This window comes from Salmo salar, chromosome ssa24 (genome assembly GCF_905237065.1).
Source record: "Salmo salar chromosome ssa24, Ssal_v3.1, whole genome shotgun sequence".
Classification (NCBI taxonomy): domain Eukaryota; kingdom Metazoa; phylum Chordata; class Actinopteri; order Salmoniformes; family Salmonidae; genus Salmo; species Salmo salar.
The window spans coordinates 677,517-702,247 of record NC_059465.1 but is presented as its reverse complement, the minus strand read 5'-3'; the positions used below and the strand labels follow the sequence as shown (position 1 = coordinate 702,247).

Genomic DNA, 24,731 nt, shown 5'->3' with positions numbered 1-24,731 from the left:
GCAGTAAAACTAGATTTAAAAAACGGATTAAAAAAACACCTTATGGAACAGCAGGGACTGTGAAGCAACACAAGCATTGGCACAGACACATGCATACACACACACACAAATGATAACATTCGGGCTATACATACACATGGATTTAGTACTGTAGATATGTGGTAGTGGTGGGGTAGGGGCCTGAGGGCACACAGTGTATTGTGAAATCTGTGAATGTATTATAATGTTTTAAAAATTGTATAAACTGCCTTAATTTTGTTGAACCCCAGGAAGAGTAGATGCTGCATTGGCAGCAGCTAATGGGGATCCATAATAAATACAAATATAAATACAAATGTTAGCTAGCAAGCCAGCCACCTACCCTCAGCTAACATTAGCTAGCTAACAGCAAGCTTTAACTTGGGGTCCTTTGTTAAGACATGTCACGTTAACGTTAGCTATCTAGCTCAATCTATAAAGTAATATTACTAGCAATACAAACCGATTGTCAAGCTAAAGTTAACCAAATAACGTTAGGTTTAATGTTAGTTAGCAAGCCAGCCATCGATCTCCAGCTGGCTAGCTAACAGCAATATTTAGCTTGCAATGAACACAACTTTGACAAAATTAGAAATGTATAATATCTGAATCTGTAGCTAGATTCTTACCTGTATACATGGATGAAAGCTTCACGGCAGACTGCCAACCCCTTTTATAAGACATCCTGTGTTGTTTCCATTTAGTTTGCACAGCTTGTTTGGCCCGTTGTGTTCCACTGATTTCAAAACGTGTTATTTTTAGAGTGAGAGAGTCAGCATTGCATGGCACGATCGTCGTCCAGAAAGTAGTCCATCACAACTTTTTCCCACTGAGCTTTGTCGATAGCACCTGATAAATTCAGGGCAGCAACGTTATTGAGAGCAGTAGCAACATATTTGCAGTTCTCCATGGTTAACGCTATATCTTTAAAAAAAAACTGTAGTTGAAAGGATTATTTATGCATTACGAGCAGCTCATTTTATAGACACAAGACGCAACACCGCAGACCAATCCAAACTAATTTCTCAGCATGTCCAGCCCACTCATTATCTCTGCCAATCATGGCTAACGGGAAGGTTGCTGTCTTTCTCTGTCGCTAAACCAACTAGGCTCTTAATTTAACAATTTTATTCGTATTTACAGATGACATACAAGTTTGATATTGAAGAAAGTTAATGTATATGTATCTCTGGAACATGCTAACATCTCTGTTGACGAGTCTACGATTCGTAAAAAACGAAACAAGAATGGTGTTCATGAAAGGACACCACAGAAGAAGCCACTGCTGTCCAAAAAAAACATTGCTGCACGTCTGAAGTTCGCAAAAGAGCACCTGGATGTTCCACAGCGCTAATAGCAAAATATTCTGTGGACAGATTAAACTAAAGTTGAATTGTTTGGCAGGAACACACAACACTGTGTGGAGAAAAAAAGGCACAGCACACCAACATCAAAACCGCATCCTCACTGTAAAGTATGGAGGGAGCATCATGGTTTGGGACTGCTTTGCTGCCTCAGGGCCTGGACTGCTTGCTATCATAGACGGGAAAATGAATTCCCAAGTTTATCAATACATTTTGCAGGAGAATGTAAGGCTATCTGTCCGCCAATTGAAGCTCAAAAGAAGTTGGGTGATGCAACAGGACAACGACCCAAAACACAGGGGTAAATCAAAAACAGAATGGCTTCAATAGATGAAAATACACCTTCTTGAGTGCACCATTCAGAGTCCTGACCTCAACCCGATTGAGATGCTGTGGCATGACCTCAAGAGAGTGGTTCACACCAGATATCCCAAGAATATTGCTGAACTGAAACAGTTTTGTAAAGCGGAATGGTCCAGAATTCAAAAGAAAATGTTTGGTTGAGGTTGTTGTTGCAAAAAGGAGGGTCAACCAATTTTTAAGTCAAAGGGTTCACATACTTTTCCCACACTGCACTGTGAATGTTTACATAGTGTGTTCAATAAAGACATGAAAACGTATAATTGTGTGTGTGTTATTAGTGTAAGCAGACTGTGTTTGTCTATTGTTGTGACTTAGATGAAGATCAGATAAAATTTGATGACAAATTTATTCAGAAATCCAGGTAATTCCAAAGGGTTCACATACTTTTTCTTGCCACTGTATGCACGAACACTCTGAACAAGAGCCAAGAGTGGACAAGTATTGGCCATACAGTGATAGTGTGTGTGTGTGTGTGTGTGTGCGTGCGTGCGTGCGTGCGTGCGAGCGAGCGCATGAGTCTATCTATTTGATCCCTTGGCCAGTCATTTAACGATTCATTAACTCTGAGCCTAGTCCCTCTCTAGTACCTATAACCACTGTAGATGTGACAGCCAACCATTACAAAAAAAATAAACAAATATTTGCAGGTTCACATGTTGAGCTTAAATTTCACATACACCATCTTTACACATGTGAGGAGAATAACATGTTTTCACCTCACATGTGAATTGCAGTTTCACATGTAAAATTTGTGGTTTCACATGATAAAATCATTCATATAATCGTATACTCACTTTTCATGTGAAAAGATTTCACATGTGAAAATCACATTTGCTGTTTCACATGTGAAAATCAATCACGTGAAAACAAAACTAAATTGCAGGTTCACATGTAAGAAAACTCCACATGTGAAAATTCCACTTTCACAAGAAAATTCCACATTTTCTTGAATGTTTGTAAACAAAGTAAATGTAAACAAACACTGTATAGCCTAAAAACATTCAGTCCTTGCATCCATAGCATAGTTACAGCTTTTTACCGAAACTGTTTCAATTAAGGATTGCCGCTTTAAACACCTTTAATAGAGTTATAGTGTTATTATTGTATATGGTGAAATCCTCTAGTGAGTGAGTTACGTTAATATTAAGCAAAACTTCTGAAGTCGAGAACAACATTTTTAGTATTGCAAACACAAAGAATGATCTTGAAAGCAAAACATAAACCCAAAAGTATTGGTAGCAAAATACAATATTGCAAGGAAATACTATAAACTGTAAATGGACAACGCGAATAAACAAAACGCCTTCCTCTTTCCTGTAATTTGACTGACATATCGTTGGTTGTTACTCTGGCCTTTCGCTGCTTTTTTTTCTAGTTGGAAGTTTTGGTACATTCATTCCAGCAACATAGCACCTTGCATCCCACTGCTGGTTTACTTCTGAAGATAAGCATGGTCGTTCCTGGTTGGTCCCTGGATGATGACCAAATGAAGCTGAAGTGGTGAAAACAATACTATGAAAAATTTAATTTGTTCACACGTCTGACAACCACGTAATTCTTTTCATTTTTTGTTGTTGTAAGGGAACACACTTGGCAGAGAGAGAGAGAGAGAGAGGGGGGGGCAGAAAGAGAGAGACAGAGGGGGTGTGAGGGAGCGAGAGAGACGGGGGGATGTGAGGGAGGAAGAGAGACAGAGGGAGTGTGAGGGAGCGAGAGAGACAGGGAGTGTGAGGGAGCGAGAGAGACAGTGGGGGTGTGAGGGGGCGAGAGAGAGTGTGAGGGAGTGAGAGAGAGAGGGAATAAGATAGAGAATGGGGAGCACCAAAGTACCAGCTTCAGTCAAGTTAATGAGGCATCACAGAACAAATGAACCACTGTAGCACGATGACCAGCTGGCTATCAAGCATGCATACACACAAACACACACAAACTTACAGAATCTCTAGCTAAACATTTATCTCTATCCAATAATTCCAAACGGGCTGGCTGGTGAAATTCCCTGGGTAAAGGAAAAAGTCTACCGGTACATTATCATTATTGCAATCTGCCAGAAAATCCAACCAAGCTCCATGATTGGAAGAACAAACTGAATGTGCAAGAGATATTTAGCCATGCTCAGATGAAAATAACAGTTCAATAAAATATGTTGTCTTCAGGTAGCAGAGAGAGAGAAAATACGAAGGAAGGAAGGGAAGCATCTCAGACACTCACCTTCTAGAACCATCTATAGGTGTGGAGGGTGGTGAGGTAGCTTCTCAGAGCAGAGGTCAGGGGGCCGGAGTTGAGGTTGGACCCTATGGTTCCGTGGATCTCAGTGGCATTGTGGCTCGTGTCAGTGTAGGTCACTGGCTCCTTAGACAGAAAAAGGCATATATGGCTGCGTTAGTACACACCAGCTCCAAACTACAGCACAGAAAAGAAGTGGAGACATTATAGATAAGGCTAGGGAGAGGCAGATGAGGATCTAATGTAAGAGGAGTGGGTGGAGAAACAGAGAAAAACGGATGAAAAAAAACATTGCCCTCCTTCACACACACATACTACAAAAGATTGAAACAAGCTTATCCCATTGGCAGAGTGAGAGAAGAGAGAGAGAACAGCTCCAGTTTGTCTCTTAGTAGTCCTATCTGTAATAATCCTGGCAGAGCAGCAGCAGCAGAGAGGCTGTGGAAAATCAGCCTTGTGTTCTTGTTAAATCTCTGGCTTTATGATGTGACTTCTGTGGCAATGTGACAGATGAAACAGAGTGAATCTGAACAAGAGCTCTCACACACACACGCACGCGCGTACACACACACACACAAACGCACACACGCGTACACACACACAAACGCAGACCGCACACACACACTCAACGAAGTTGTCAAGGCAATGTGAGATGTCTGTGACTCAACTGAGAGAGCCGTAACCTAGATTTTCACAGAGCGGATCACAAAATCACATTTTTGTTCTGAATCTAGTCTGGCCTTGATAAAGTTTCCATCATTTAGATGAGTTTAGACAGAGAGCAGAGCAGAGTATTACATGATGGCAGCACAATGTGACTCTATGACAATATCTGAATAACACCTGAAGAAAATAAATAACAAAAATAAATAATAAATACATTTTCCAAGATGGCATCTCCTCTTGCATCCAAAAAGAGGTGATGTCATAAACTGTTGCCTGATATAAACTATGTACTACATGCTGTATGTGTATAGGTTGGGAGGAACTGAGGAAGTGGGGAGGACAGAGTAGTGTTTTCATGATTAGGGCTGTTGCAGTGACCGTATTACCGCCACACCGACAGTCACGAGTCATGAAGGCAGTCAAATTCTACGTGACTGTTTAGTCATGGTAATTAGGCTTCTCCAAGCTCTGTGTCACGACTTCCGCCGAAGTCGGCTCCTCTCCTTGTTCGGGCGGCGTTCAGCGATCGACGTCACCAGCTTTCTAGCCATCGCCGCTCCATTTCTCATATGTCCATTTGTTTTGTCTTGTTCCATACACACCTGGTTTTCATTCCATAATCACACTGCATGTATTTAGTCCTCTGTTCCCCTCCATGTCTTTGTGTGTAATTGTTTTGTGTTACGTGGTTATCGTCACACGCCAGACTGGGTTTTCATGTTTCCGTGTTTTTGCACAAGGTTTGTTTATTTTGTATTACAGTGTTTTGTATTGAACATTTATCGCGCCTTACACTTTTGTGTCCTGTCGGGCGTATGTACGTTCCGTCTGCTGTCCGTGACCAGTTGATCTATTGGGCACACACATCACCCTCCTCTGGTCATTCGGGGATCGGTCGGACTGTGCTCTGTCTGACTGGGAAGTACTGGTGGCCCACCTTGGCTAAGGACGTGAGGGTTTATGTTTCCTCCTGCTCGGTGTGTGCCCAGTGTAAGGCTCTGAAACACCTGCCCAGAGGTAAGCTACACCCCTTACCCGTTCCACAACGACCTTGGTCACACCTGTCTGTGGATTTCTTTACCGATCTATCTCTTTCACAGGGAAACAGTACGATCCTGGTCGTTGTGGATCGTTTCTCTAAGTCCTGTCGTCTCCTCCCTCTGCCCGGTCTTCCTACGGCCCTACAGACTGCAGAAGCCCTGTTTACTCACGTCTTCCGGCACTACGGGGTGCCTGAGGATATAGTGTCTGATCGGAGTCCCCATTTCACGTCGAGAGTCTGGAAGGCGTTCATGGAATGTCTGGGGGTCTCGATCAGCCTTACCTCGGGTTTTCACCCCGAGAGTAACGGGCAGGTAGAGAGAGTCAACCAGGATCTGGGCAGGTTTCTGCGGTCCTATTGCCAGGACCGGCCGGGGGTGGCGTTCGTGCCCTGGGCCAAGATGGCACAGAACTCGCTTCGCCACTCCTCCACTAACCTCTCCCCCTTTCAGTGCGTATTGGGGTACGTCGACCCGAAACCTGCCCCTCCGCCTGCCCTGCCGGAAGCTGGGGCCGTGGCATCAGGGTCAGACCGAGGCTCCTGCGGCGGATGACTGGTTCAGGCGCGCGGAGGAGACATGGGAGGCCGCCCATGTTCACCTCCAGCGAGCCGCGTTTCGGCAAAAGACCAGCCTAGACCGTCACTGCAGTGAGACTGGCTCTCGACCTGAAACCTGCCCCTCCGCCTGCCCTGCCGGAAGCTGGGTCCGCGGTTTGTGGGGACCATTCAAAGTCCTGAGGAGGGTGAACGAGGTGTGTTACAGATTACAGCTTCCCTCTGATTACCGTATTAACCCCTCATTCCATGTGTCTCTCCTCAGGCCGGTGGTGGCTGGTCCGCTCCAGGAATCTGAGGTGCGGGAGGTCCCTCCGCCCCCTCTGGACATCGAGGGGGCCCCGGCGTACTCCGTTCGTTCCATCCTGGATTCAAGGCGTCGGGCAGGGGGCCTTCAGTACCTCGTGGAGTGGGAGGGGTACGGTCCGGAGGAGAGGTGCTGGGTTCCGGTTGAAACTCCGAACTGCTGTGGGAGTTTCACCGTCGCCGGCCGGATCACCCTGCGCCTCGCCCTCCGGGTCGTCCCTGAGGCCGGTGTCGGCGTGCCGCTGGAGCCGCGCGTCAAGGGGGGGGGCACTGTCATGACTTCCGAAGTCGGCTCCTCTCCTTGTTCGGGCGGCGTTCGGCGATCGATGTCACCGGCTTTCTAGCCATCGCCGCTCCATTTCTCATATGTCCATTTGTTTTGTCTTGTTCCATACACACCTGGTTTTCATTCCATAATCACACTGCATGTATTTAGTCCTCTGCTCCCCTCCATGTCTTTGTGTGTAATTGTTTCGTGTTACGTGGTTATCGTTACGCGCTAGACTGGGTTTTCATGTTTCCGTGTTTTTGCACACGGTTTGTTTATTTTGTATTACAGTGTCTTGTATTGAACATTTATCGCGCCTTACACTTTTGCCTTGTGGGCTGGAGGTTTTCAAGAAGCTGCGTTCTTCTGTTATTTTCGCTACTGCCATAATAAAGTGTGCGCTTGTTCAATACTCCCTGCTCTCCTGCACCTGACTTCTCCACCAGCAGTGCACAGCCCTGACACTCTGATGCCGTTGATGGTCATTAGCAGCCTACCAAACTTGCTAACTGCTAACACTATTGTCCCTCTAATCACTCTGACATCAATGCAATTGTTATCAAACATTTTATTGAACATTTCATGAGAGCCCATGAGCTCATGTTGCGTAACATTTCTATAGGCTATGCAATTGTGCGAGAAAACAGAGTGAGGGCCTCTATTAAAAAGAGGATCCCATCAGCTTTCTACAGGCTAGGCCTATGTAACGATCGTCGTCGGGTGATGAGGAAGCGGACCAAAACGAAGCTGGGAGCGAACACATGTTTATTCTTTACACTGAAATAAACACGTACACAAAACCAAGAAAATGCCGATACGTTAACTGCTCAAAATCAAAGAGACAACACCCCACAAACAGCGTGGGGGAAAAAGGAACTTAAATGTGATCCCAATCAGAGACAACTAGCGACAGCTGTCTCTGATTGGGAATCGACAGAACCCAACATAGAAATCACCCACATAGAGCTAACACAAGGCTATAATGCAAACATAGAAAGCAAACCAAGGAAAAATACCCAACATGACCCACCCTGACCCAAAATACCCGAGTTCACCTGGTCAGGGCGTGACAGCCTACTATATTTATTTCTCAACTTTCTTAATATAAAGCACATTGCTTATCTTTACAACAGGAGTATAACCTACCTGGCTGGCATGAAAATGAACCACGGAGACAGGTGCATGATAATGGTCCATTCTAAATCAAAACAAATTTCACAGATATATTATTTAGTATATGTAAAGACAAGATTAAATCAAGAATAGTCTGATAATAGTGACAATATTAGCCTATCACTTGTGAATGATATATTATCACTTGTGAATGATGCTCAGCGTAAGGCAAGAAACAATATTTTTTTCCCCCGACGTTTTTTAATCATAGTCGCACACCTCATGAAGCCTAGCCCATAGGCTTATATGTTTTGATAAGGTTGGTATCACAACTAAAGTGGCCAAATAACTTCTTAAAATGAAGCACATGAATCCACTTTACAAGGGGTGCAGAGCCTACCTGGCATACATAAGCAGCGAGTGAGTTTCAAGTTTGGGGAAGAAGATTTTCACCATAAAAATGCACCTTTATATTAAAAGCATTTCATGCATAATCACATTTGCGGTCACTTTTGATAATGGTGTTTTCCCGCTAATGGAACACTTGCGCTTATAGCCTACTGCCATGTGCGCATTGCTGCGCTTATGTGAAAAAAAGCCTACAAGTTTATCAACATTTTAAGCTAAAAGTTCTGATCTGTTGCGTCAGTCACAAAAAAACTTTTTTGTTGATGCTAGTGTTTGTATTAAGTTAGAATCTATAGCATCCCACAACTGCTATGTTTGGAATATTTATTTATTGCACAGAATATGTCAACTTTTGTACTATGGTGGATAGTAGATTGACATAGGCTAGTGCTTTAAAAAAAAATATTGTAGTTTTTTGTATTTTACCCCCTTTTTGCCCAATTTCAATTATGATCTTGTCTCATCGCTGCAACTCCCCAAAGGGCCCGGGAGAAGTGAAGGTGGAGTCATGCAACCCCCGAAATATGTCCCGCCAAACCTCACTCTTTAACACCCGCCCGCTTAACCTGGAAGCCAGCTGTACCAATGTGTCAGAGGAAACACTGTTCAAATGACGACAAAAGTCGCCACAAGGAGTTACTAGAGCGCGATGAGCCAAGTAAAGCTCCCCGGCCAAACCCTCCCCTAACCCGGACAACACTGGGCCAATTGTGCGTCGCCCTATGGGACGCCTGGTCATGGCCGGTTGTGACACAGCCTGGGATCGAACCCGGGTCTGTAGTGACGCGTCAAACACTGCGATTCATTGCCTTAGACCGCTACACGACTCGGGAGGCCCCATAGGCTAGTGTTTTTGGTGTTCTACTCATCTTGTGCCTACTCATCTTGTTGGCTGGCGAAAAGTAAATGTGGATAGTTCTTCCGATATCTCAATATGCACCTCGGAATTGGATAAGGACACGCGCAGTTGCGTCCCAAATGTGTCTGTCTTTACTTGTAGACTGTGAGAAAGGCCCGTTCATGTGATGCAGAGCTATGTGAGTGAGGTGCTTCGGAGTACGCAGCACTCAGGGAGAAGGGCACAACGCAGCACTCTGGGCCAAGGGAAGAACGGACACTGGCATGACAAAGGCATGGATTTTTTTAGGGTGCATTACGGCCACACAAAGGGGATGTCGCCGGGAAATTCGAGGCATTATCAAGTGCTTGTCAAATTGTGAATGAGGAACTGCGCAAAAAAACAAAGTAGAGCTTATGCCTTTCAAGCGACTTTTTTCAAATCGTCATTAGTGTCGAATCATACAGCCTTAGAATGTATTAAATACATATGTATTATATAATGTATGAAATACATATTAAAACATATAGCTCAACATTTGTAGAACAACTAAAGTTACATTAATAAACTCTAAATTAAGCATATTTCTTTGTTAATCTTACATCTAGACGTTCCGCTAGCGGAACACCACTCCAATATCCAATGATAGGGCGTGGCGCGAAATACAAACTCCTCGAAAATCCGAAAACTTCAATTTTTCAAACATTACACCATTTTAAAGACAAGACTCTCCTTTATCTAACCACACTGTCCGATTTCAAAAAGGCTTTACAACGAAAGCAAAACATTAGATTATGTCAGCAGAGTACCCAGCCAGAAATAATCAGACACCCATTTTTCAAGCTAGCATATAATGTCACAAAAACCAAAACCACAGCTAAATGCAGCACTAACCTTTGATGATCTTCATCAGATGACACTCCTAGGACATTATGTTATACAATACATGCATGTTTTGTTCAATCAAGTACATATTTATATCAAAAAACTGCTTTTTACATTAGCATGTGACGTTCAGAACTAGCATTCCCACCGAACACTTCCGGTGAATTTACTAAATTACTCACGATAAACGTTCACAAAAAACATAACAATTATTTTAAGAATTATAGATACAGAACTCCTTTATGCAATCGCGGTGTCCGATTTTAAAATAGCTTTTCGGTGAAAGCACATTTTGCAATATTCTGAGTAGATAGCTCGCCATCATGGGCTAGCTAATTTGACACCCACCAAGTTTGGTACTCACCAAACGCAGATTTACTATAAGAAAAATTGGATTACCTTTGCTGTTCTTCGTCAGAATGCACTCCCAGGACTTCTACTTCAACAACAAATGTTGGTTTGGTTCCAAATAATCCATAGTTATATCCAAATAGCGGCGTTTTGTTCGTGCGTTCAAGACACTATCCGAAGGGTAACGAAGGGTGACGCGCCCGGCGCGTATCGTGACAAAGAATTTCAAAATATTCCATTACCGTACTTCGAAGCATGTCAAACGCTGTTTAAAATAAATTTTTATGTGATTTTTCTCGTAAAATAGTGATAATATTCCGACCGGGAAACCCTGTTTTCGTTCAAAGACTCAAAGTTGAAAATGGAGTCGTCTCGTGCACCCGTCTCATTGTTCTCAGATCGACCACTATCCAAATGCGCTACTGTTTTTCAGCCTGGGACAGCAGAGTCATCATTCAACGTTCTGGCGCCTTCTGAGAGCCTATGGGAGCCTTAGAAAGTGTCACGTTACAGCAGAGATCCTTTGTTTTGGATAGAGATGACAAAGAAGGCCAAGAAATGGTCAGACAGGGTACTTCCTGTACAGAATCTTCTCAGGTTTTGGCCTGCCATTTGAGTTCTGTTATACTCACAGACACCATTCAAACAGTTTTAGAAACTTTGGAGTGTTTTCTATCCAAAGCTACTAATTGTATGCATATTCTAGTTTCTGGGCAGGAGTAATAACCAGATTAAATCGGGTACGTTTTTTATCCGGCCGTGAAAATACTGCCCCCTATCCATAACAAGTTAACCGCTCAAAACAGAATAGCCGCATGTGAACACTCCCTCAAATCATTTGGAGAAATTATCCTTTATTTTATTCAATTGTATTCTTCATACTATAAAATAATGCCACGGAATTCTAAGAACATCTTGCCTGCTAAAAATGAACTTGTGTAGCCAATAGCCATTTGGCATAGGGACAACTCAGAGTATGCTATTCTGTTTTTTCTGAAATAGACATTTTCTTCATATCGTTTCTTTAGACCTGTCTAAAATAAATAATGGATTTATCGTGAAGGTGTAGGCTATATTACATGGATTTAATATACTTTTTAAAATGTAGATGTTCCAAAGGTCTGCATCAGTGGTTTCTAGACCACTATGTGTGGAAGCCAGGAGATGCTAAATGTGTTTGTTTATTAACGGTAAATTACCGTGAGACCACATTTATTTGCTTGACAATCACCGGCTGACGAAATTTCCTGCCCACCACAGCCAGAGTCACCATACCAGAATTTTTGGTTCGATACCGATACAAGGTTTAGTATCATATTACTCGATACCATCACAATACCAGATACCAAAATGATACCACAGCAAAAAAAGAAGGCATATTAACCAAAGTCACAGAATGGCACTTGATCCAGACAGATTAACTCAGCTACTGCTTTGTTCAATCGTTGGGCATCTTTTGAGTTCAATATCATTACATTTTAAATGTTTTATGTCAACATTTTTCAGAGACATGTATACATTAATGAATCAATTATACAATCATAAAATCAATTTGACTTTGTTTTTAACCAATCTTACTACATAACAACATAATGGTAATGATTTGTATGAACGCTAAATTACTATTGATAAACTGGGTAAATCAAGATGTCGCTTAGGCCTATTCACAATACAGGTGAATGCATATCAATAGGAGTGTGTGCATGCACATCTCTCTCTTTGGGAGAGATGTGAGTGAGACATATATGAATTAATAAAGTTTTGGTGGCAATCAGCTTTGAAATCAGCATAAAGTACTAGGTTAGAGAACTGATGTTAGCTTCAGCTGTAAGATAGCAAGGAAACTTAGCCTACAAAGCTGGAAACTACGTTGAAGTGTTTTAGCCTGTATATGGATATTGTTTTGCAAACAGTAATTAAAAGTTACAAAATGTTTACATGCCGTGTCACATTATTCAAGTGTGTTAACTTCTGTGCAGCATGAGTGGGAAGCAAACATAATGCAACCCTGACTCCTAGTGCAGGCTAAGTGGAGCAAGCATGGTGAGCTCGCGCTACGAAGGGGATATTGGCTGCGCTGACAGAAAGACTTGATCATTGAGACACATTTGACAGAAGGTTACAAAAATTCTAGTATCAAACCATTTTTCATGTTCTAGTATCGAAAAAGTAGCAAAGTTTCGGTATACCGTGCAACACTAGTGCAAAGTGGTTCAGGGCCAGTTTCCCAGGAGACTGCTACACCTGCTACCAGTGTGCGTATTGCAGGGGGGCCAGGGGGGGCTCAGACCCCCGAATGAGACATGAGATTCCTAAATGGGGAGGGGGGGTCTCTAATTTAACCATTCTCCTATTTCTTTAAATGCAATTTTGTACTGATACAGTGGTAAATATGAAAATAAAGCAAACTTGCAACATTGTGTCAACTGGGTTCAACTTCAGACTGATAGAGAACTTGTTTCAACTGGGCCCTTAGTTTCCCGTGCCGATGAACTCGGGACAGACACAGCTGTATTCTTAATGACGCCGGAGGAGATGGTTGCCGTTTTACAGGCTCTTAACCAATTGTGCTATTGTGTGTGTTCTTTCGCGTTATTTGTAACTTATTTTGTACATAATGTCTCTGCCAAAGTCTCTTAGTCACTGGCGAACAAACCAGAAGCCATGGATTACAGGCAACATTCGCACTGAGCTAAAGGGTAGAGCTGCCGCTTACAAAGAGCGGGACTCTAACCCGGACGCTAAGAAGAAATCCTGCTATGCCCTCAGACAAACCATCAAACAGGCAAAGTGTCAATACAGGACTAAGATTGAATCGTACTACACCGGCTCGGACGCTCGTCGAATGTGGCAGGGCTTGCAAACTATTACAGACTACAAAGAGAAGCACAGCCGCGAGCTGCCCAGTGACACGAGCCTACCAGACGAGCTAAATTACTTCTATGCTCGCTTCAATGCAAGCAACACTGAAGCATGCATGAGCTCTTCAGCTGTTCCGGATGACCGTGTGATCACGCTCTCAGTAGCCAATGTGAGTAAGACCTTTAAACAGGTCAACATTCACAAGGCCGCAGGGCCAGATGGTGGTGGCGCGTGTACAATTCGAGCCTCGGTATCTACCCAGATGTTTGCAAATCAGCAGTAATTAACTTAATAGTTCTTAGTTTATTCACTCAGTACAGCCTGATGTACACTCAGTATAGCCGACAAGAACTCCTGGATATTGGAGCACAATGCACAAAAAGAGTTTTTGACAACTTCCAACTTCCACTAGAGATCGCGAAGACGCCCCGGGAGACTTCCTCTTCGGCCACGGAGCATCTGCCAAACCACACTGTGGTGCAGTTAGTCAGAATGCTCTCGACCGTGCAGCAGTAAAAGTTCACCAGGACCTTGGGAGACAGGCGGGCCTTCTTCAGCCTCCTCAAAAAGCCTGTACTTTTTATTTCACCGCTGCACGGTCGAGAGCATTCTGACTAACATTGCCGAGAGGAAGTGCCCAGAGGCGGCGTCGAGATCGTAAACAAAGGCGAGGGAAGCGGGGTGGCCTCTGGGCCAGGCAAAAGCTAACCCCACATCGGCTTTCACTACCTAGCCTTTTCCTCGCTAACGTCTGGTCACTGGCGAACAAAATGGACGAAATACGACTAAGAATCATATCACAAAAAAAGGATTATGGATTGCAGCGTCATGATTTTCACAGAAATGTAGCTAAACAACAGCATACCTGACAATTCTATTGGGCTAGAGGGGCGCGACATCTTCAGGGCTGATCGCACCGCAGAGGACCAAAGACCAGAGGAGATGGTCTGTGCATTTATGTAAACAAAGCATGGTGTACAGACAGAAACATAACCGGGAGTCACTGCTCAACCAATCTGGAGTACCTGATGATTAGGTGCAGGCCTTTCTACTTGCCTCGGGAGCTTACATCCATTGTTGTTACTGCAGCCTACATACCTCCGGATGCTAATGCTAAACTAGCAATGAAAGAACTGCAGGTTGCTATTAGCAAACAGTAAACTGCACATCCTGATGGTGCTTTTGTTGCAGGGGATTTTAACCACTCAAATCTGAAAACTGTTTTTCACAAATTCCACCAAAATGTCTCCTGCCCCACTAGAGGAGACAATTTACTAGACCACGTGTATACAAACATTCCGGAGGCTTACAAAGCCATTCCCCTCCCCCACCTGGGACAGTCTGATCACCTTTCACTGTTCCTACTCCCCAAGTATTTACCCCTCATTAACCTCTTGACGATCGCCTAGGATAGGGGGCACCACAGCGCATTTTGAAAAAAAATTGTGCCCATTTTAAACGGCCTACTACTCAAACTCAGAAGCTAGGATATACATATAATTAATACTTGTGGATAGAAAACACCCTAAAGTTTCTAAAACTGTTTGAATGGTGTCTGTGAGTATAACAGAACTCATATGGCAGTCAAAACCCCGAGACAGATCGAAACAGGAAGTGGAATTGTGAATTGCGAACTCAACTTCATCACGTTGCATATTAATCACACCGTGAGCTATGGTTCATTGAGCACTTCCTATTGCTTCCACTAGATGTCCCCAGTCTTTACAAAGTGATTTGAGTCTCCTACTGTGAAAACTGACAGAATGACACGCTGTGGAACGTGGTCACACGGAGAGGGCCATCACCATTATGACGCCGGCGCCCCTGGTTACCCTCCCCTTTCGAAACGTTTTGAAACACAATGCAATCGTCCCCCTCGAATCTTATTGGAGCTCTAGTTGAAAAAGGCCCTAAAGATTTATGTTATACAACGTTTGACATGTTTGAACGAACCTAAATAAGAAAAAAATTCATTTTGTTGAAAGAGTAGCCCCGCGCACGTCGGAACTTTTGGTGCAGCCTTCAGAACGCGCTAACAACAACAAGCTAATGGAACATAAAGGATGAACTTTTTCGAACGAAAATACATTTGTTGTCGACCTGGGATTCCTGGAAGTGCCTAAGGATGAAGATAATCAAAGGTAAGGGATTATTGACAATAGTATACAAGACTAGATTTGATATGTGATTGTTCCAAGATGGCTAGCCTATTGCTATTGCTAGCCTATTGTTCTGAGTATCGCAAAGTGTGATTACCCAGTAAAATTATTTTTAAATCTGGCATTACAGGTGCTTTCAAGAGATATTCATCTATAAATCTTAGAATGACAATATTACATTTTAAAAATGTTTTCGAATAGTAATTTAGTAAATTGTAGCGCTGTTTCATCGGATGCATTTGAGGGAAAATAGTTAGTCAATGTTACGCACCAATGTAAAATGCTGTTTTTATATATAAATATGAACTTTATCGAACAAAAGAATGCATGTATTGTGTAACATGATGTCCTAGGTGTGTCATCTGATGAAGATTGTCAAAGGTTAGTGCTGCATTTAGCTTCTTTTTTGGTTATTTGTGATGCATGTGGTTGGTCGGAAAATGGCTATGTGGCTACTTTTACGATATACTCCTCTAACATAATCTAATGTTTTGCTTTTGCTGTAAAGCCTTTTTGAAATCGGACAACGTGGTTCGATTCAGGAGAGGTGTATCTATAAAACGATATAATTTGAAAAAAAAATTGAATTTTTTTTTAAATAAAATTTTGTTATGCTAATGGCGATAGGATTTTTCACTGGATGTCCGGAGGCCGCACAGGGGTTAAATGCGTGAAACCATCAGTGACGACAGTCAAAGTGTGGCCAGAGGGGTCACACCCATTACTACTGCACCAGTTTCACCACACAGACTGGAGACTGTTTGCCACTCAGGTCACCCTTGACTCCCATACGGACATTGAAACATATGCTTCTTCCGTTATGGATTATATCAACATCTGCATCAACAATGCCACCACCCATAAACTAATAAAGACCTTCCCCAACCAGAAGCCTTGGATGAAGAGAGAGGTCTGACTACTGCTAATGGCACGTGACACTGCTTTCAGATCCGGCGATGCGGAAGCCTACAGCTCATCCAGGGCCAACCTGAAAAAGGGCATCAAGATGGCTAAACATGACCACAAACTGCGGATTGAGGAGCACTTCAACAATAACTCCGACCCTCGACGCATGTGGCAGGGCATCCAAGCCATCACAGACTACCGGCCAAAAAACCCTACCCTAATAGCCAGCGACATCTCCATCTCCGTCGAGTTAAACAGGTTCTACGCTCGCTTTGACAGGGATCCAGCCATCAAAGCTGAGCGCCCCCCAGACGACCTCCCTCTCAGACTATCCATCGCAGATGTGTTGTCTGCACTGAGCAGGGTGAATGCACGCAAGGCTGCTGGTCCTGATGGGGTCCCCGGTCGTGTGCTCAGAGCATGTGCTGGGCAGCTGGCCGAGGTCTTCACTGACATTTTCAACCTGTCGCTGGCCCCACATACTTTAAAACCGCAACTATTGTGCCAGTGCCGAAGCAGTCAACCACATCAAGCCTGAATGACTTCCGAACTGTTGCACTCACCCCCATGATCATGAAGTGCTTCGAAAGACTGGCTTTGGCCTACCTTCAGTCCTGCCGCCCTCCAACACCGGATCCCCACCAGTTTGCCTACCGACTGAACAGGTCTACAGAGGACGCCATCTCCACAGCTTTACACTCTGCCCTGACCCACCTGGACAAAATCAACACCTATGTGAGAATGCTGTTCATAGACTTTAGCTCAGGATTCAATATGGGCATTCCCTCTAGGCTGGTCACCAAACTCCATGACCTCTTTCTGTAACTGGACTTTGGACTTCCAAACCAACAGACCCCATTTTGTCAGGTTAGACAACTTCACCTCCTCAACCCTGAACACCAGTGTGCCACAGGGCTGCGTGCTGAGCCCCCTCCTGTACTCCCTCTTCACCTATTCCTGTACACGGTTCCAACACCATCGTCAAGTTCGCAGACAACACCATGGTGGGAGTCCTGATCAGTGACAATGACGAGGCCTACAGGGAGGAGGTCAAGCATCTGGCTGCATGGTGCGCTAACAACAACCCTTCAATGCAAAGAAAACCAAGGTGCTCATTGTGGATTACAAGAAGTCTAAAAGCTGCAGCCACGCCCCAGTTCTCATTGATGGCATTGAGGTGGAGCGTGTGCCCAGCTTCAAATTCCTGGGTGTCTACATCTCAGAGGACTTCTCCTGGACCCTAAACATCTCAACCCTGGTCAAAAAGGCACAGCAGGAGGCTGAAGGAGGCCTGCCTATCTCCCAAGATCCTGGTGAACTTTTACTGCTGTACGGTCGAGAACGTTCTGACTAACTGCGCCACAGTGTGGTTTGGCGGATGCTCCATGGACGACCAGAAGGCCCTGCAATGGGTGGTGAAAACCGCCCAGCACATCACTGGTGCCCAGCTCCCTGCCATCGTAGACCTCCAGTGCAAGCGGTGTCTGCATTAGGCACGTGGCATCATCAGGGAGCCTTCACATCCATGCCACAATCTGTTTGCCCTCCTACCATCAGGCAAGCGGTACAGGTCTCTACGTTCCCGCACTAGCAGGCTCAAGAACAGTTTCTTTCCAGCTACTGTAAACCTGCTGAACTCTGTGACACGGCACTAGCCATATCCACCCGCCCACCGCTTAGTACTGCCTCTCAGGGACCTTGTTGCACTACTCTCTTTGCACTCTTCATGGTACTACTGGACTATAATATTGCTTTGCAAAGTCTGTTAAGGACATTATTCAGTTGTACATGTACATGTCTACCTCGGTAACCTCATTGCTGCTATCCCTGTATTTCAGTTGCATGCCTCCTTGCACTTTCAATTTGCCTTCATTGCACATTTGGACTTGTTATTTAGCTTCATTGCACATGTATACATCCCACTTAATAACATACATTGTATTTAATTGTTTCACTTGTACATTTGTTGTACTCTTTTATTTGCACATCTGGTTAGATGCTAACTGCATTTCGTTGTACAGTACTTGTACTTGTTCAATGACAATGAAGTTTAATCTAATCTAATTACCAGGACGTGCACTCTGAGCATGCTCTGACCAACTGACTAGTGCCTTCACTGACATTTTTAACCTGTCCCTGACTGAGTCTGTAATACCAACATGTTTCAAGCAGACCGCCAAAATCCCTGTGCCCAAGAACACTAAGGTAACCTGCCTAAATGACTACCGACCCGTAGCACTCACGTCTGTAGCCATGAAGTGCTTTGAAAGGCTGGTCATGGCACACATCAACACCATTAAAGCTCATCACTAAGCTAAGGACCCTGGGACTAAACACCTCCCTCTGCAACTGGATCCTGGACTTCCTGATGGGCCACCCCCAGGTGGTAAGGGTAAGTAACAACACATCTGCCACGCTGATCCTCAACACGGGGGCCCCTCAGGGGTGCTATTATTTGCTATTATTTGACCATGCTGGTCATTTATGAACATTTGAACATCTTGGCCATGTTCTGTTATAATCTCCACCCGGCACAGCCAGAAGAGGACTGGCCACCCCTCATAGCCTGGTTCCTCTCTAGGTTTCTTCCTAGGTTTTGGCCTTTCTAGGGAGTTTTTCCTAGCCACTGTGCTTCTACACCTGCATTGCTTGCTGTTTGGGGTTTTAGGCTGGGTTTCTGTACAGCACTTTGATATATCAGCTGATGTAAGAAGGGCTATATAAATACATTTAAAATCACCTGTAGTCCCTGTTCACTCATGACTGCATGGCCAGGCACAACTCCAACACCATCATTAAGTTTGCAGACGACACAAGAGTGGTAGGCCTGATCACCGACAGCAATGAGGAAGGAGGTCAGAAACCTGGTCGTGTGGTGCCAGGATAACAACCTCTCCCTCAACGTGATCAAGACAAAGGAGATGATTGTGGACTACCATTCTCATCGACGGGGCTGTAGTGGAGCAGATTGAGAGCTTCAAGTTCCTTGGTGTTCACATCACCAACAAACAATCATGTTCCAAACACACCAAGACAGTTGTGAAGAGGACACGACAAAGTCTATTCCCCCTCAGGAGACTGAAAAGATTAGTCACTTTAACTCTACCTACATATACATATTACCTCAATTACCTCGACTAACCTGTGCCCCCGCACATTGACTCTGTTCCGGTACCCCCTGTATATAGCCTCGCTACTGTTATTTTACTACTGCTCTTTAATTATTATTATAATTAATTTTTTATCTATTTTTTACTTAACTTATTTTTCTTAACTGCATTGATGGTTAAGGGCTTGTAAGTAAGCATTTCACTGTAAGGTCTACCTACACCTGTTGTATGTGACAAATAAGATTTGATTTGATTATTTTCGTGTCATATTTCAGCCCCTTTTCAGGTTTCCAGACTTCTCTTTTGACAAAAATGGTCAATTTGTCAGAAAAATGCATCAATTAATTCAAGCTACAAGAGTGTAGGCCTAATGACAATCTCCAAATGTCATTACACCTAGAAGTGTTGGTGTTTTGTAACAGATCTCTTTACATTCATCCAATGGCTGGTGCACTGTTTGGATGCTGGAATTATTTTGGGGTGGTTAGGTATGACTCCTTTGGGTTTGCATAAAAAGCTGGAAAAAAAGCTTCTCTGTGGTAGGCTAAGTGAATAACATGATACGCCTCCGCCTGTAATATTTGACGGGCGGGGTAAATTTCACAGTTGAAGCTGCTTTACTCAACTCTGCATCACAACTAGAATTAAGTTAGCGTCTTAGCTAGTTCTAAAAAGCGTTAGTGTTATTAGCCTTAGCAAGCTCGAATCTGCCACTGCCAGGATTTATATCAGAAATTGGCTTCGCCAAACAAACCCAAGAGAAGAAAAAGAGCAGTGAGCAGCAGCAGCATCAAACTACCAAGCCCAGCAGTGATGTTGCCGAGCTCCAGCTAGCTCCGCGTGCAGAGCCTACCCACCCTTCCACAAGCGCCCCTAGGTTAATGGCTCCACAGCCCCCTACACCGCTGGCTGTTCCTGACAATCTTGGAACAGAGTAGCCAGCCCAGGTTAGCCTAAAATCCTACTGTAGCTGCAGATTTTCTGTCCAAACACTTTCATTTAAAAGCAACTTGTTCATAGGAAGATAGTGGCTGGAATACTCGGTTACTGCAAATGAGGCATTCTGTTTCCCATGTCGAAAGTTATGCTAATGCAGACAAGGCTTTCACCCAAGATGGGTATTCTAAGTGGAAGCATGCTATTGATAGTACCAAACGATTCGCTAGGTACGCAAAGAGCATTTGAAAGGCACTGCATCGTGGGAAGAAAAACAAGTTTGAAGTGCTATGGGAACATTGGTGTCAACATTTGTTAATGATGGACAGCTGGCGAGAAATGTCATATACCTTTTCTGTCTATGATGGTATATACTCTCCGAAAAGACAATGAACTTGCCAATGTGTTTAGTACCCACAATGCCATATACACGTCACACAATATTCAAAATGAACTCATAGGACTGACTCATGGGTGGGGCATCCACAGTTACATGTGAGAACTAATTTTCCACTTTGACAAACGTGTTCAGTGTTATGGTAGGCAGGCATTGCTTAATTGATTGAGTGGGTCGAATTTGATCCAGTGTATTGTGCCATATCTCCACGTGTTGCTGTACTCATGAGTGGCATCGTTTTCCATGTTTGAAGCGGGCCTATTTGTTTGGCAAGACAGCTGCATCTCATTGTAGTAGGCTATGGTTTGGTTATTTGGATCTCCAATCACATTTTGTTTACTGCGTGCACCTGTGTAATGATCGTGCTGTTTAATCAGCTTCTTGATATGCCACACATGTCAGGTGGATGGATTTATCTTGGCAAAGGAGAAACGCTCATTAACAGGGATGTAAATGTAGTAGAGTGATGTTGTTCCCCTAGATTATGCACCAAGTTGCGCACAAGGACAGTTCAAGTGGGCCAGGTCAAGAGGGGATGTTAATAAGTTAATAAAAATAATAATAATTCAATGTGGTTTCTTTATTTAATTACAGCAGCATAGTTAATGTTATTTTTCGGTGTACAAACATTTTTTGATATCTATATTGTAAATACACCTAATTGTAAAAGTTTGTATATTTTGGTTTGGTCCATCGCGGGTTATCCGTACTTACGTACCATTTTATCGTTCTCTTTTGCCGGACCTTCAGCTAGCAAGGTATGTTGTCCTTGGCGCCGTAATTTGTCAATATAAAACTGTGGTAAAGTTACATAAAGTGCTGTTACGCAACTATAGGTTTTGTTACAATGTGAACAATTATAAAGATTTATGTTAACAACTTTCACCAAGCTCGCTAATTAGGGTACCTATTGTAACTCGGGAGTATTTGGGACCGTGTTTGAGTGAGTTGCTATGTGCTCACGCAGGTGCCCGAGAGCTGTGACTGCACCGAGGGCTAACATATTGTGTGTTGTCTCTTCGTGTGCAGGTATGTCTTTTATTTTGTTCCGAATATGTTGTATATCATTTTAATTGTATAGTGTGCTGTTGGACACTGAATGTATGTATGCAGTTCCCGCTCTTTTGCCGGACCTTCAACTAGCAAGGTGCCCGAGAGCTGTGACTGCACCGAGGGCTAACATATTGTGTGTTGTCTCTTCGTGTGCAGGTCGAATAAAAATGATTCTACCATCAGAATTCCAGTTGTGGCAGTCCTAAATAAAAATACACAACGCAGAACGAACCACGCTACAAACTGGTGCCGTGACCTGCTGACTGGTCAGCTCAAGCCGACCCCCGGGAGCTGTGCATGTGGCTGAGGCGCACGACCTGCGCATGCGCATTTGTTGATGGTTTGCTGTAAGCTAATATATACTGTAAACAGTGAATGTGAGTGTAGCATATTCATTAGATACAGGTATTCGTGCTTATTTGTATGTTTTTGATGAATTTGTTTATTGCCATTTTTTTTTTGTATTTGAATGCAGTAAATTACATTGTATTTTAGTGCTCTGTTGAGCCATGGAAGACTCTCAAGTCCACAAATTTAGTTATGCCGGGATTTTAGTGTGGGTAGAGGGAGGGGTGTCCTTGCATTTACACCACTTGTACAGTCAGCTCCTGGGAGTAGAGCGTTTGCTAGTCCTGAGTTTGCAAGCGCTGGGAGGGGTAGGCTGTTTGTTCCACCTGACCAGGGTATCCCACCTCTGTCTTTTGATGTACCATCACCCACAGTCCTCAGTGATAATGGGACGTCTCCGAGTCAGCTTAGTGACATTATTAAGCAGATTGGTTCAGAGATAGGTGAATCTATCAGAGCGAGTTTACTGCAGTCTGGGGTTTCAAGTCTTTCTCCTGCCTGTCCCCCTCACCAACCCTAGCAGATTCCCCTGCCTGAGCAGTGTGGGTCAACCTTTATTGATGCGTCCAAGCTGAATCTGGTTGTGAAGTCCGATGTTAGTCCTCCACCTTTCTTTAGGGGTGATGGCTCAGATAAGTACTCTGTCCTGGAGTGGGAGGAGTTAATGAGAGTCTACTTAGAGAAGAGGGGTTACACTGGGTCTGAGAATGTTGGGGAGGTGATGTCTAGGCTCATGGGGAGGGCACGGGATGTGACCAAAGTCTGGATGCGTAACAACCCTGTTGTCACAGATGTTAAGGCGGTGTTCAGTGATCTCAAGCAACGCTTTGGGGATACTGTCTGCTCAGGTATGCCATTAGCTGATTTCTATTCAATCAAACCATATGCTAATGAGGGTCCAATAGATTTCTGGATTAGGCTTAACCTGTTAGGGCTAGGGGGCAGTATTTGCACGGCTGGAAATTTTTTTTTACCCGATTTAATCTGGTTACTAATCCTACCCAGTAACTAGAATATGCATATACTTATTATATATGGATAGAAAACACTCTAAAGTTTCTAAAACTGTTTGAATGGTGTCTGTGAGTATAACAGAACTCATTTGGCAGGCAAAACCCTGAGACATTTTCTGACAGGAAGTGGATACCTGATGTGTTGTATTACCTTTAAACCTATCCCATTGAAAAACACAGGGGCTGAGGAATATGTTGGCACTTCCTATTGCTTCCACTAGATGTCACCAGCCTTTACAAAGTGTTTTGAGTCTTCTGGAGGGAGATCTGACCGAACAAGAGCCATGGAACGATGATGGCCCATTAGACACCTGGCGCGCGAGTTCATGTTGGGTACCCTCGTTCCAATACGTTATAAAAGAGTATGCATTCGTCCACCTTGAATATTATTCATGTTCTGGTTAAAAAAGGCCCTAATGATTTATGCTATACAACGTTTGACATGTTTGAACGAACGTAAATATATTTTTTCCCCTCGTTCATGACGAGAAGTCTGGCTGGCTTAGATCATGTGCTAACAAGACGGAGATTTTTGGACATAAATGATGAGCTTTTTTGAACAAAACTACATTCGTTATGGACCTGTGATACCTGGAAGTGACATCTGATGAAGAGAATCAAAGGTAATGGATTATTTACATAGTATTTTCGATTTTAGATCTCCCCAACATGACGTCTAGTCTGTATCGCAACGCGTATTTTTCTGGGCGCAGTGCTCAGATTATTGCAAAGTGTGATTTCCCAGTAAGGTTATTTTTAAATCTGGCAAGTTGATTGCGTTCAAGAGATGTAAATCTATAATTCTTTAAATGACAATATAATATTTTACCAATGTTTTCTAATTTTAATTATTTAATTTGTGGCGTTGACTTGACTGCCGGTTATTGGAGGGAAACGATTTCCTCAACATCAATGCCATAGTAAAACGCTGTTTTTGGATATAAATATGAACTTGATAGAACTAAAAATGCATGCATTGTCTAACATAATGTCCTAGGAGTGTCATCTGATGGAGATTGTAAAAGGTTAGTGCATCATTTTAGCTGGTTTTATGGTTTTGGTGACCCTGTCTTTGAATTGACAAAACATTACACACAACTCTTGTAAATGTACTGTCCTAACATACTCTAAATTTATGCTTTCGCCGTAAAACCTTTTTGAAATCGTAAAACGTGGTTAGATTAAGGAGATGTTTATCTTTCAAAGGGTGTAAAATAGTTGTATGTTTGAAAAATTTGAATTTTGACATTTATTTGGATTCAAATTTGCCGCTCTTGAAATGCACCTGCTGTTGATGGAGTGCACCACGGGTGGGACGCTAGCGTCCCACCTAGCCCATAGAGGTTAACAAAGCTGCAGAGGCAGCCAAACAGTACCTTGTGAGTGAGGGCAGGACCCTACCCAATGAGTGCTCAGAGTTGGCAGTCATGTTTGTACGCAACTGTCCTGATAAAGAGTTGGCCCAAGTGTTCAAGAGCAAACCCCTTCGTGACTGGACAGCCAGTGAGGTACAGAATCAGTTGGATGAACTGTTAAGGGAACGT

The 24,731-nt window shown here is 43.5% G+C and overlaps 1 protein-coding gene across 3 annotated transcripts in view; it reads right to left on the bottom strand.

Annotated features, from left to right (window-relative positions):
- Positions 1–24,731, bottom strand: part of LOC123723885 (putative uncharacterized protein DDB_G0271606) — a 110,550-nt gene that overhangs the window by 39,016 nt on the left and 46,803 nt on the right. For all 3 annotated transcript variants that reach the window (XM_045707183.1, XM_014170498.2, XM_045707182.1), the window contains exon 2: positions 3,957–4,097. The gene's annotated coding sequence lies outside the window, so the exon portion shown is untranslated. The remainder of the gene's footprint in view (positions 1–3,956; positions 4,098–24,731) is intronic.